The 14,351-nt window shown below is 40.7% G+C and overlaps 1 protein-coding gene across 11 annotated transcripts in view; it reads left to right on the top strand.

Moving 5' to 3' along the window:
• RAB27A (RAB27A, member RAS oncogene family) overlaps positions 1-14,351 on the top strand; it is a 67,463-nt gene that overhangs the window by 20,274 nt on the left and 32,838 nt on the right. For 9 of the 11 annotated variants that reach the window (XM_032481143.1, XM_032481147.1, XM_032481141.1 and 6 more), the window contains one exon: positions 525-643. The exons of the other annotated variants lie outside the window; for them this stretch is intronic. The gene's annotated coding sequence lies outside the window, so the exon portion shown is untranslated. The remainder of the gene's footprint in view (positions 1-524; positions 644-14,351) is intronic. 11 annotated transcript variants of the gene reach the window in all.

A 14,351-nucleotide genomic window follows, 5' to 3' on the forward strand; every position in this document is an offset into this window, starting at 1 on the left:
TGGACCCCCTCAAGGTGACAGTTTTACTTATGGGTCCGGAGGCCAGAGCAAGAGGTCTGGGAAGTCAACTAGCCGCATGGCTTCTGCCACTTCTATTGATCTCCTGTAGTGTTTGTTTGGATCAGGCACTGTATTTGCAAAGAAACAATATTAGTATAACCTTTAAGGGCCCTGAGAATGCAGTGCTTTGAAAGATGTTTTCTTGGGAAATCAAATGTTCTACTCTTTTGATTAGGGGAAAAAACAGTTGAAGTCCTATTTCTAACACTGGAAGAGGTTAACATAGCTGCCTTCTTTCTGAGAGGCCAGGAGAATTGGGTTTTAGGAAAAGCTTGAAAGGGGCAAAATCACTTGACTGGTTTGCAGGCCATATGACAACCAGCTGAGACTAATTAGCTGGATTGTGGGTTTTTACAAAGATGCCTGATTTTGAAAGTTGATAGAGTGAACTGCTTTTCGAAAGACTCTTTTGAAAACCTTTTACAAGTAGGCGATTTTAACTTTAACATTTCTGTTTGTATTAGACGAAAAGTGCCTTTTTAGAAGAGGACATGTGACTGCAAGTTGTCTAACTGTTGAAGTGTTGGGAATTCCAGCCTCTAAAGCCTTAGGAAAATCAAGCAACGATTTATATTTTGTCAAGGTATGGTTTTGGTTTTGGGGGGTGGGTAGGGGCATAGAGGTTTTGAGTTTGGCTTTGCCAATTTTTAGGTACTTAAAATATTTGCAGTTTAACATAAAATATTGCAAGTATTAAGTTTTGTTTTTTTTTTTTAAACCAAAGACTTCCTCAAGATGTCTACTATCTTTTGTGGGTCTAGTTTGAAAAGTGCATTTTCAATGTAAGTTTCTTGGGTTTAGTTTGAAAAGTGCATTTTCAATGACCAGAGAGTGGGTCTGAGTACTGACTGCATTCTTCCTTCCTTTCTTTTCTGTACTTTATCAAAGTAACAAAGGCTCTTATTCTCAGATAATATATTGAATAAGAGAGCTGGTTAAGGAATTGAACTGCTCAAAGAGCCTTGCTTGTCCTCTGAGCATTTTATCCACAAAAATTCAAGCTTATTGGGATTTTGTTTTTAATACTGTTAATATTAATGGAGGCCTGTATAAGTATGTGTTTTAGTATAAGGTGTGTTCTGACAATTACATTTGCCTTCAATTAATTTTGGTGTGTTTGGAAATGGCATGGTGATCCTGTAAGGAAAGGTCCAAATAGTTCAGAGATGCTCAGTGACGGGATGCAGGAATGCAAGATCGAGGTGGTGAGTGTGATGGGGTGTTTTATTGTACAGTTCCCTCTACTTTGAGATACGTGCTAGTTTACTAGGACCGCCATAGCACAGTATCACAGACTGCAGCTTAAGTAACAGAATTCTCGTCTGACAGTTCTCGAGGCCAGAAGTCTCAGATCGTGGTGTTGGTAGGGTTGGCTCCTTCTGAGAGTTGAAGGAGGAGGCTCTGTTCTAGGCCTCTCTCCGTGGCTTGGAGAGAGCTGTCGTCTCCCTGTGTCTTTTCTCTCATGTTTCTTCTATGGGTGGCTATGTTCATATTTCTTGTCCTTATAAGGACACAAGTCATGGGATTAGGGCCCACCCACCCTCATGACCTCTTTTTACTTTGATTACCTCTCTGAAGACCCTGTCTCCAAATCAGGTCACATTCCGAAGTCCTGGGAGTTAGGACTTTCAACATCTGAATTTTGGGAGAACACAGTTCAGCTCGTAACAGATACTTTTGAAAGATCTCATTACAATACATTTTAAAGAGTTGCCTCCATGTGCAGGTGATGAATACTTGTTAAGCAAAGTGCTGAGACTGTGTTGGATGTGGAGTACGTGAAGAGGCACAAGACGTGGTCTCTGCCCCCTAACGTCGGTCGATTCAAACGTATGGACGTGACATCATGAGTGTATGTGTTCACTCATCTCTTCCACTGAGCTGTGGCCACTTGCGTAGCTGAGTGTCCCTGGAGATGCAGTCAGCATCCTGGCACACAGGCAGCGTCGTATTCTTTGAGAGGCACCTGGAAGGGCTCCTTTGCTCCTGAGCACCCTCAGAATAGGCTCGGAGAGTAGAAGGACCCTTAGCATTCATCTAGTCCGACCTCCTCATTTCACAGAGGAAGAAATTGAAGCTTCAAAGTGCTAAGGTCATTTGGCCGATTATAGTGTCAGAGCCAGTGCAGTGCCTGACTTCCAGTGCACTAACCAATACATCATTTTCTTTTCTTTGCCGCAAGTTCATGCTTTCACCTAGGAGTGAACCCCGAGTCCCATTGTCAGAAATTGCTGGGAAAGAGCCTGGATAAAAAGCTGACATTCTCTGTTGAGATTCTTGGGTTCTAACTACCAGAAAGAAAAAAAAAGCTTGGGAGAGGAGTGTTGATTCTTGAGGGCACCTCATCCATAGAATGCCCAGCTTGTACTGAATGCATCCCAAAGGCGTCTCCTCCCACCTTGGCTGCTTTCTCCATCTCTTACCACTTTCCCTTAGATCTTTCCAGACTGGGTTCAGTGACCCAGAAGCCGTTAGAATACAAACAACATTTTTTCTTCTTTCTTGCTACTGCTGCCACCCACAAGACAGGAACTGCGGCAGAGAATGTTGATGCAACGCTGCCGGCCGCAGGATGGCACCATGGCAACCAGGACCTGCGCACGTTAGCAGGGCTGGGAGCCCAGGGTGCGTCCTTCTCTGCCGCTGCTGCAGCTTCTGCGCTCTCCAGACCCTCAGCCCTTGAGAGCTCACAGCACAGGCTCACCACCTCCCTGTTTCTCTCTTCCCCTTTGAGGATTCAAGCTTCCCGAGATTTTGGCCCATGTTTTGCTCTTATTCCCGCCTCTGAACTTGGTTGATTTATCACTGGAGCCGGGTGGCAGCAGCTGTGAAAGCTGATGAGTCATGGACCAGGCCCATGAAAAACAAAAGCTGATTTTTGCCGAAGCCATAATTCTTGAGTGCTGTCTTTGCAAGAGGACACCTTCCTGCTTTCTTCAGTGCTCCTGGGGTGGCTGCAGCGTGGCTGGGGCCCTGCCCTCTTAGCCAAGCAGAGGCTGGGTTCAGTGGGGGTTGGAGGGTAGGGAGGGAGGTGACGAAATGAGATGAAGATGCTGCTTGAGGGATGAGCTTGCATTGCTCCTTCTTCTCTGGAGGCAGAAGCCACTTGACTCAAACACAGATGCAAAGCATCCAAGAGCTGAGAGCGTCAATTTGTTTTCTTCTTTTTCCATTTCATGCTCTCTTGTGCTTCTCTTCTCCCCCGTGTAATCTGTAAAGGGATCCTTTAGCTCTAAGTGCTGGATTTATCACTTGGCAAATATTGAATGGATCCTTTGTTGTCACAAGGGGAACATCCAGGCTGCTTTGAGCTCACACCTCTGTGCTGTGGTGCCTGCCCCAGTCTGTGGACTCGCTTGAAAAATCTCCTTCCTGGTGTCCTTCTTGGAAATCTCGTGCTGAACCTTACATTTCGGGTCTCTCTTCACTCTAAATGGCTGTCCTGTCTCTCCCACGGCCTCAGGAAATCAACTTGTGTTGATGACTCTAAAATCCATATTGTTAACTCTTATTTGAGCCCGAGTTCTGTTTCCCAAATGCCGAATACACACAGCTCTCTGGATGTCTCTGAAACATGAGGGGCATTTAACTGCTCGTGTCCCTTATAGTGTTGCATGGTAGTTGAGAGCGTGTCTGGATTTAAATCTTGACTTTGCCTTTTATTGGCTGTGTGACCCTGGAGAACTTACTTAACCTGCCTGTGCATCAGTTTTCTCATCTGTAAATTAGTTCATAGGGTTGTTATGAGGCCCTAAATGGGTTAATATTTTCAAGGGCTTAGAAAAGTATTCAGTGTTAGTTATAATCATCTCAAACCAGCTTTTCCTCTCTTGGTTAATGATAATGCCTTTAATTCAGTTACCAAACTAAAAGTTTTGATTCTCTTTAACTCCTCTACCAGTTTATTAAGAAATTATACCGATTTTCTGCCTCCTAAATATATCTTGAATTAATCCCTTCCTCTTCATTCCTGCTGTCACCAACACAGGTCACTCACTGCCTCTCCTCATCTATTCCTGGTCTCTGTATTCCCAGCCTTCCAGTGGCTGCCAGAAAGATCTTTCTAAGGTGCCGACCTTCTGTTCTTCTCCTTCATAAAAGCCTGCAGTGCCTTCCATTGCCCAGAGGATAACGCAGAGACTTTCTAGTGCCATGTAAGAGTCCTTTCAGTCTTGGGTCCCAAAGTCTCTCCCATCTTTTCAGCCTGTCTGGACGCCTCCTCTCTCACCCCCATGCAGCCCTTGAGCCGCTTCCATCTGCTGAGATTCCCTAAATGCATCATAACCTTTTCCCTCTTAGACGTTTGCAGGTGCAAATGCTCTTCCCTGACTTCCACCCTCCCAGTTGCTCACCGCAGCACCTGCTGCCTTCTCATGACTCTAAGCCTGGTCTGTGTTTTTTACTTTGGGCAACAGACAGCCTTCACCTCATTCCATCAAAACTCAGTTACACCTTTTGGGTTGGCGTCGGTGACCCTCTTGTTGATGGCGTCCGTTATCCTCAAAGGATAATACTTATTTGACATAGGAGGTCAAGTCCTTTACCACATTGTCAATGAACTGTAATTTTTGTTCATTCACGTTTGTCATTTGTCCCTCTGTGTACTGTTGTAAGTCCTTGGCTCAGGTGCCCCCTGTGCGGTGGCGTAGTGGCCCCACCCGCTCTACCCCAGGCCTCCCCAGTGCCCAGTATTGTGTGCACATTCCTGTAACAGTTTTCCTCCCCCTGCATTTTCACTGTTCATAGCCACGTAGAGTGCTGCTATTAGACTGCTGCTCTCCCACAGCCTAGTTGTCGGTGCTTAACGCGGTGATGTGGGCACAGCTGGTTCTCAGTGCTAATTTGTTAGATGCATGATGTTTTAACTGATGGGTTCAGCAGCCACCGCCTGATTTCAGTCATTCCTACCAGGCTCTGCTGGTAGAATATCTTTGGATCATTGGTGTAGGACAGTCCACTTATCAAATTTTATTTAAAATTATTAACACCTTTTGGATTGGTATTTATGTATCACTTTGCATTCAGTTTTGGTTGTAATGGAAGATATCTGGTGTATCTGTATTTCTTGGGATGTACTTCCATATCTGTCATAGACATTCCCTACATCATCCTATGCTGTATAATTTTTGCAATTTTATATTTGTCTCTTGAGCCAAGTTTTTCCTCTAAAGCAACTGAAAGGTGCTGTTAAAATAATAGATTTCCATCTAGTCTAGTTTTTATAGTCCTGAAAAGTGTTTAAGAACTTAAAGTCATTAGAAAGAAATAAGATAGGCTGTTTCTTTTCTGTTTTTATTGAGATATAGTTGGTTATAATGTGTCAGTTTCTGGTGTACAGCATAATGTCCCATAGACTGTTTCTTTAATGACCTTAGAAACTTACTGCTGGCAGTGGCCTTGGGGCTCTTAGGAGTCAGGTATGAACTACAGTTTTATATATTCTTGTAATGTTTAATCTGCTTTTCTTAGGATTAAAGGCTCTAGAAGTTTGAGAGCTGTTTGCTGATTTCTATTTTTTTTTAACTGCCCCTTTTCATATCCAGATCATGCCTTATCTAACATCCTTGGTCAAATAAATATATTTCATGAAGCTAAATACCAACTTTAAGATGATTGTATAGGCCAATTAAAAAAAAACTTGGCAAAGGTTTTCAAAACTTCATCTTAAATAATTAGTTTAGAAATGTAGATTCAACTTCTTTAATTTTAAAAACAAGATAATATCTTTTAAAAAGTGATATGATCACATTTTTGACTAGTAGAGGCAGATGGCAGATTAGGTAGGGTCTATGGCAAGACGAGAAAGATGAGGAACCTTTTAAAAAATTGTTTTACATTTTTAATTTTATTAATTTTTATTTTTAATTGTATTTTTACATTTTTATACAGTTTTTAGAGGTAGCTTTCCATTTACCATTATTACACGATTTTGACTATATTCCCCATGTTGTACAGTACATCCTTGAGCATATCTTACACCCAGTAATTTGTGCTGTTGCCCCCCTCTCCTGACTGATAACCACTAGTTTGTTTTCCATATCTGTGAATCTGCTCCTTTTTTGTTATAGTCACTAGTTTATTTTTTAGATTCCACATACAAGTGATAATATACAGTATTTGTCTTTCTCTGTCTGACTTATTTCACTTAGCATAATGCCCTCCAAGTCCATCCATGCTGCTGAAAATGGCAAAATTTCATTCTTTTTTATAGCTGAGTCGTATTCGCTTGTGTGTGTGTGACACATATATCACATCGTCTTTATCCATTCATCTGTTGATGGACACTTAGGTTGCTTCCATATATTGGCCATTGTAAATAACGCTGCTAGGAAAATTGGGGTGTGTGTACCTTTTTGAATTAGTGTTGTTTTTTTTTTTTTTTTTGGATACATACTCTGAAGTGGAATTGCTGGGTCATATGGTAGCTCTACTTTTAGTTTTTTTGAGGAAACTCCATACTGTTTTCCACAGTGACTGCACCAAATAACAGTGCCCCCAACAGTGCACGAGGGGAGGAACCTATTTCATACACACTTCCACAATCATTTCTCCAGTTATCTGGAGGAGACACTGCCTTTTTTTTTTTAACTGTAGCCTTCTGGGTGAGTCACATAGTTGTGTGTGAGTGTGTGGGTGGTGGGGTTGGGTGGGGAGTGTACAGATGAGGGTCTTTTTAGCTTTCCTGTTCTATGCCATTGGACTATAGAGTTCTTTCCCTAGGGAACCCCAGCTTTAATGTACTGTTTAGAACTACAGATTACTTACAGAAATTCTACAACCTAAGACACTAGACTCTTCATAAACTTCCTCTTAGAACCCACCTCACCCCTATCTAGCTGAGGTGTTAATCTCATGAGCTCTTTCCATTACTCTGGCCATATGTACTAACCACACTTGGCGTCTTGCTTCACTGGTCACTGTTCTCCATTTGATGGTAAGTTTTGTGAGGGCAGGTGCTGCTTCTATCTTACTTGCATTTCTGTTACCTTGCACAGTGTTTGCCTATGGTGGGCACTTAACTGTTAAATGAATGAACAAAACAGATATATAATGACCCCTCATTAAGACAGACCTACCCAGACTTTCTAGAGGTATAACCCCCTCTTGCTGTAGCATGGCACAAATTGGATTTGTTCACCTTGCTTTAAATAAAAGGAAGTACCTACATTCTTCCCTCTATCCTCAGATTGAACAAATTAGATGATCATTGTTGCTGGTCTGGTTTAGGTTCTGAACCAAGATTTTGAAGCATGGGTGGCCCGTCTGATGGATAGTGTTGAATTACAGAATATATAAAAGCGTCACTTTTTAATCTCTCTTAAGATGCTTACCATTTTTGAAATCTTTTACCCTAATTGCTAGGTGTTAAAATGGGGGAGCTTGAGCCCCAGTACTTAAAGTCAAACATAGTATTGAAAGAAAATTCAGGAGATAGCTAATGATTTTCTGATGTTTATCTAGGGAGTAAGGCACTTATTAGGTATTTCATTTTTTAAAATCATTCGAATATTTATTAATGACTCTGAGAACTGTACCCTCCTCTCCTGCAAGGATGGACACAGAGGAAACATAATGGTTTTTAAGGAGAGATTTCAGGTAGAGTGTATAAGTAAAGAGCAGAAGTTGGGAAGGTTGGAGAAAAAACTAGAAGAAAGAAAACATAAAGATCAAAGGTAACTAATTGTAAAAGCTTATAAATTAACAGATTAAAAGAGAAAAATCACATAATTTCCCCAATAGATTTAGAAAGAAAATTAGATAAAATTGATATGCATTCATAATACTCATTCTTAGAAAACTGGGAATAGATGGAGAACTTCCTTAACCTGATAAGAGTATCTACTGGAAACCTACAGCAAATGTTATTCTTAACAGTGAAACGATAGAATGGAGACAAGATTATTTACTCAATACTCTTGCAGGTCCTAACAAACACAGTAAGGCAAAGAATCTAAACAAAAGATTAGAAAGGAAAAAAAAAGATGTAATCAGTTTTCAACTATGTATGACAAATCATTAGAATTAGTGGAGCTAAGTAATAATGGAAGGTATATGTAATATATATATTTAAAAGATATCACTTACAATAGTGACCAAATATAAAGTATCAATAAGTCTAAAAATGTACAAGGTCTTTTTTTGTTGTGATTGTTTTGTTTTTGAGGAGAGGGGTTAATTAGGTTTATTTATTTGTTTTTAAAGAAAGTACTGGGGATTGAACCCAGGACCTTGTGAGGCTAAGCACGCACTCTACCACTGAGCTATACCCTCCCCCAAAGTGTACAAGGTCTTTATAAGGAGAATTTACTTTGACAACATTTTTAAAGGCATTAAGGAAGATACAAATAAGTTGGAGAGATCAGTCAGTAGCATGAATAGGTCAATCTTCTCAATTTGATCTGTAGATTTCATGTACTCGCATTCAGAATTTCTATATGGTTTTTGAGGAGCTTAGGTGGAGGTGTGAAAGGTCAAGAATGTTGACAGTAAGGTAGAAGCAACTGTCCTCCCAGATATAAATGATAAATATAAGCTGTACTGCAAAGTCATAGTAATTCAGGCCTTATGACATTGGCCCAGGGATAATGCAAATGATCAAGGAACAGAAGAGAGAGCCCTGAAACAGTTCTGCCAAAACATGGTGACTCACTAGGGAAAGGATAATTTTTCTCAATAAATTGCACTATGATGATTAGGTGTCCTTCAGAGAAAAATAATGAAATTGGATTCCTACATACGCCTTAAAAAATTCCCAGTGGATTGAAGACTTAATGTGAAAGGCAAAATCTTTTGGAAAATAAAGTAGAAGAATATCTTTATCACTTTAAAGCAGGATTTCTTCAATGTGATATAAAGAGAACTAGCTATGAAAGAAAAGACGGATAGAGTTGACTGCTTGAAGACCGAGCATTAAAAAGGTGAGAAGACAAACCACAAACAGGAAGAAGATATTTGCAACATCTGTAACTGACAAAGGACTAGTATCCAGGATATATGAAGAAATCCTGCATGTCCATAAGAAAAAAACAACCCAATAGAAAAATAGGGAAAAGTCATGACTGTGCTTTTCTGTAAGAAGAAATTGAATGGCCAACAAATTAAATTAAAAAAAAAAAAAGAAAAAGAAATCGAATGGCTCAACCACATTAGAAATCAGAGAAACACTAACTTAGACCATTTTGAGAAGTCTGACAACACCAAATGTTGGTGAAGGTGGGACGGTGAAACAACTATGTTGAGCAACAATTTAGCATTATCTTCTATAATTGAACATGTGTGCACATATGCCCCAGGAATTTTGCTCTTTGGCCTCTACCCTGGATCAGAGTCTCCTTTGGTGTGCCCTTAGTTGATTCAGATGTGTTGAGATACTGAACCCTCCTTCTCTCAGGGTGGCTGGGCAGGCCCTGGCGTTGCTGGAGTTCCCAAATCTGTTGTCTTCCATCATGAACATTTGACCAAGTTTGTCATACAAATAGCATGAAAAGGGTTAGGAAGCAATTTCCTGGAGAAGCTCTTGCTGGCATGTATTAGGAGATGGGGCACATGCATATTTATAAAAAGTATTGTTTTATTTTGAGTGAGAACAAAAACACAGGGGACATGGTTTAGTTAAACTGATTCTCTTCTGAAAACCCACAAGCATTAAGTGATTAGAGAAGGGTTTTGGCTTGTCATTTCTTAACATCAGTAGTAAAAGTAATCATTATTTTGAGCCAAGTAAGAGAGGCTGAGGACAAGGCTGAAGGAAAATGATATACTCCTGGCCAGTATGTATTTTTATTAACATGTAGTCACATGGGTGGTGTATGGTGATGTTTTGAATGTGAGGTCTAAGTTTTGAATGAATCGATGCCCTAGTAAAGGCTCCCCAAAGAAGAGAATGGTGTGGAGGCAAAGAGATACCCAGCTGTCTTCACTGACATTTCCCTTTACTTGCTGCCAGATAAAGTATCTTACAACAGAGGAATGATGTCTGCAAATGAAGTTTCGTCAGGACAGCAGGGACTGCCCGTTATGTCCCGTGTAACTGAGTTTGAGTTAGAACACCAGTGATCCTTGGTTTTGGGTGTCCCCTCTTCTGCGGTTTGTACATTCATAGCCTTCTTTCAGGACCTTTCAATGTTGGCGCCGCTGCCTCTGTCCCAAGGACAGAGATAAACGTGGGACCCTAGGGAATGGGAGTGGTTTTTAAGTATTTCTCTGTGATGTGGCTTTGTGACCCCTACCACTCAACCCATCCCAGCCCAATCTCATCATCTATCCCCTCCAAAAATCTGGTACCCACCCACAAAAGCCTTATGCCCTCTCCAACTTTCTCCATTCCCCCATTTCTAATGTCCTGTTTCCAGAATCACCGTTTTGCTGTGTTGGTTACCCAGCTTCATTCTTTGAAGTACTTTCTCTGTGCTGCTTCCCCTTCTAGTCAGTGAGGCACTACTATTATTTTTAAAACTCATGTCTCTTGGATCCTTTCCATCTGATTCCCATGTCTAGGCTCTCATCTCTAAGAAGTGAGGTGACACGGAGGACGGCTGCCACCATGACCCCATTTAGATTTCTCATCACTAAACTCTGGACTTTGAACCTAGAATCATGGAGCATAAAGTGTTTGTGGAGGGTGAAGACCATTGAGTTCAGACCTCTTTCTTGTCTCAAGTCTAGGAAAACGAGGCCAGAGAGGGTGGGGACCCATGCTGGATCACACACAGATGAAGCAGGGCTGAAACTAGTACCCAGCACACTGATGGGCTGGTTGCCCAGCCATCTTCAACTTGCTGCATTACCTCCTAAGCATTCCTTTGACTTTATAGCCAATTTTATAGTTATTTGTGTATTTGTCATGTTCTGTGACTGCAAATTTTGAGGGGAAGAATTATCTTATTCACGTTTGTAGCCTTTGAAGTAATAACAAGGCTTCTCAATACTTGAATGGATGCTCACCAAACCTGCTATCTTTCTGACTCCTCACCATTTAGCTAAATTCTTGCTGGCTTTGAAGGTGTTCGGCTCATGCGCTGGTTCAGATTGTGTCCTGTTTCTGACCTCTCTGGGTCTTTAATCCTCTTAACGATATTGCTCGATAAATGCTTCCATAATGCAGCAACAGGCAGGGAGCGGTGGCATGACTTGCCATAGATCACACAGCAAGGAAGTAAGTAGCAGAGTTCTTGTGTTCTGACTTCAAGCCCATTTCACTTTTGATATCCTGTGCTGGGTGACATTCTGCTTCCGGATTATCTTGTCTCATTTGTCCTTTGTTGAAAATGAGTTCATTTTGTGTCCTCTTCCCGAATACCAGCTTCCTGAGGGGAGTGGCTGGATCACATATTTCTTTTGTGCCGTTTATAATTGCCACACAGTACTGGGCATGGAGAAATTGCTTATCAAATACTGTTGAGTAGAACACAAATACAACTTAACCAAAAAAGAGCAGTTATCAGTGGAGCTCCCAGACACTTTGAGTTATTCCTGAATGAAATCAGCAGGGAACAAAAGGAAACAGAGGAAGGAAGAGGCTGCTAGAGAAAGCCAGATGGTAGACACAATTAGCAGTTGACTGACAGCTGGCCTGTTGTCCGTCCAGTGGTGCGGGGTGGTGGGGAGGCAACACACAAGAAGGCAGTCCAGGAAACCTGCCAATTTACCCAGGAGATGAGGGATGGGAGAGGAGTACTCAGAAGTAGCATAATACCCGTACAAGTTCACCAAGGTGAAGCACTCATACACACTGAGAAGACGGTGGTTGAAAGACTATCCAGAGCCTGATGTGGCTTATGAGGGCTGGTCTCCAGGGTGAGAGTGCAGTGGGCAGAGATGCCTTTGGCTTAATTCATGATTGTTCTGTCAATTACTGGGGCTGTGAGAAAAGGAACCCAAGTAGGTGAGGATGTTTCCATTGAAACAACTTCCCTTCCCCTTTCTCTCCTTTGGTGATCAGTGGGGTCTCAGTCCTGAGCCATGATGGTCAGAAGTGAAAGGAACTCAAATAATTGCATGTGTCCTCTGTGCATGGAGGTGTGTTGTGTTGGCCAGCTCCATGGCTTTTCTGGTACTGCCTCATTTCATGTATTTTTGTGCATTTGCCCTATAAATGAGTGAAAAGGCTTCAAAAATTCCAGAGGTTTTTGCAACTAAGCCATATTTCCAACTCTGCCTTTTTCCAAAGGGTCATAAAAAAACAGATTTTGGTTTGGAAAATCACACTGCATCTCCTGAGTTCATAAACATTTTGCTTCTGAACAAAATGTAAAACTTCTTACACTAGAATGCATGTGAAAAATGTCCAGGTTCCTAACAGAAGCCTGCACGTGTTCTTTGTGAGCTTCTGTCTCCTACAGAGAATGTAAGATCAAGAGCTTTTAGCTTAGAAGCAGTATAACTTAAATCTGCCCCTTCCTGTGTCAGAAATGTTTAGTTTAAAACTACCTTGTAAGAACTAAAGCTTTATGTATCTCTACTGCTTAGAGGTACCAGTAATTAAGGGAACTTATTTCAAATTAAACATTGTAATTTCTATGCAGAACAATTCATTTTCCTTATCATGTTCTATCTAAAGTGTTCTATAAAATGTAAATATGGAAAAGCTTTTCTTAGACATTCATATGAGTTTTTAAGGTGATATCTCATTTCTGGGAAAACTGATTAATATCATTGGGGTATACTGTTAGAAGTTTTGGTTTATTTTTTAATATTTGATAGCTAAATAGCAGTTGTATTTTTATGTGATGTGCAAATACATATAGGAAAATTCTACATTAAAAATCTACGTATCAGTTAAACATGGATAACATCTTTTTTTTTTTTTTTTTTTAATGAAAAGAGAATTCCTGAGGTCAAAACATTGAGCTTAACAAACTTTTGCGGTCAAATTTGTTGGTACGTGGAGGTTAACTTTGTACTTTAAAAACTGGGCTTACTAAAACATGATTATGGAATTATGAGGAAGATTTTCACATATGGCTTATAAAATCTTTTCTACTACTTTACAGTCACCTCTTTCATCTACAGATCTCATTTTATTCTCATTAAAATGAAGTATAATATCACATGTTTCTTCAGTTTCCTCCAAACCCTCAAACAAAATTTCTAAAGTTGTGACTTATATCAATTTCTTAGAAACACATGAATATTTACATCTTCATGGTGTTCCTTCCATGGGCTTTGTGCTCCTCTTGTCTATAATTTTCTTTTCCCTCTTGGCTTGCACTCTTGCTGATGCATAGTTTCCTCTGTTTTGTGTTAGTAAGTCTTTGTTGAGGTTTCTTTATTCACTGCTTTTTAGCAAGGTCCTGTAGGAGCTTTCTGTCCTGCTTACTGACTTTAGTCCCTATATTCTTAGCCTCCTGCCTTCAAATGTCTTTCTCAGTGATGCATTAAAAAAAATAAGCTTGGTTCTCCTAGGTGTCCTTATCCCAGGCTAGGCTGATGACAAAGACAGGTATGGCTTTGGGAACCGAGTTCTAACCTGGATGCTTGACTTTCCATCTGCCCAGGGCAGGTGGAGGATGATTAGTGAAGGAATCTGGTCAGATCAATTAGAAAGCCTTTGGAATTGAATGGGCTCAGCAGAGGAGAGAGAGGAAGTAGATGGAATAAATTGCCCTGACTTGGAAGGTAAGAATCTCTGGCTGTTGATAAAGTGACAACTACCTGGGTCTTTTCTAGGTAGTGGTCCTACTGGCTCCCTTGACCTAAGTGGTCTCCATTGTAGTCCTCCTGAATTCCTCAAATCCAGAAGCCACGTCTCCTCTTTTTGATTTGCTCCTTAGTTTTGTTGGTGTTTGACTTTGATGTGACTTTGACCATCTGTCTGGGACCTCCATTTGTATTTACCCCTTCTGGCCTGAAGTTGATTCTGTGCCACCTTCATGGGAGGCTGCCTGCTCTGGTGAGGAACACTAGGGATTGCTCTGTTCCTGCCTTCCCTACACCCTTTCCTCCTTCCCTGGAACTTTCTAATGGTTCTAAGTAGCAGTGCTATCCTGAAGAACATTCCTTGTGACATAGCCATTAGCTGGAACAAGGGGTGGAGAAAATACATCACTTGAAATTTCTTCTGAGTTGACAGGAAAAAGTCAAGTTAGAGAGGAAACTTTTAAGTCTTTCTCCCATCAGTATATATATATTTTTAAAAACCATGCCTCTTTATGTAATTCTGTGCTATAATTTGTTTATTTATTTTTGGATAGTTGGAAATTTTAATACACCCTATCTCAGCATTGCTAGAACAAGAAGATTAAAAAAAAATAGAAAGAGCTTAGCGCATATGAAAAAACAGTATCAGCAAA

This window comes from Camelus ferus, chromosome 6 (genome assembly GCF_009834535.1).
Source record: "Camelus ferus isolate YT-003-E chromosome 6, BCGSAC_Cfer_1.0, whole genome shotgun sequence".
Classification (NCBI taxonomy): domain Eukaryota; kingdom Metazoa; phylum Chordata; class Mammalia; order Artiodactyla; family Camelidae; genus Camelus; species Camelus ferus.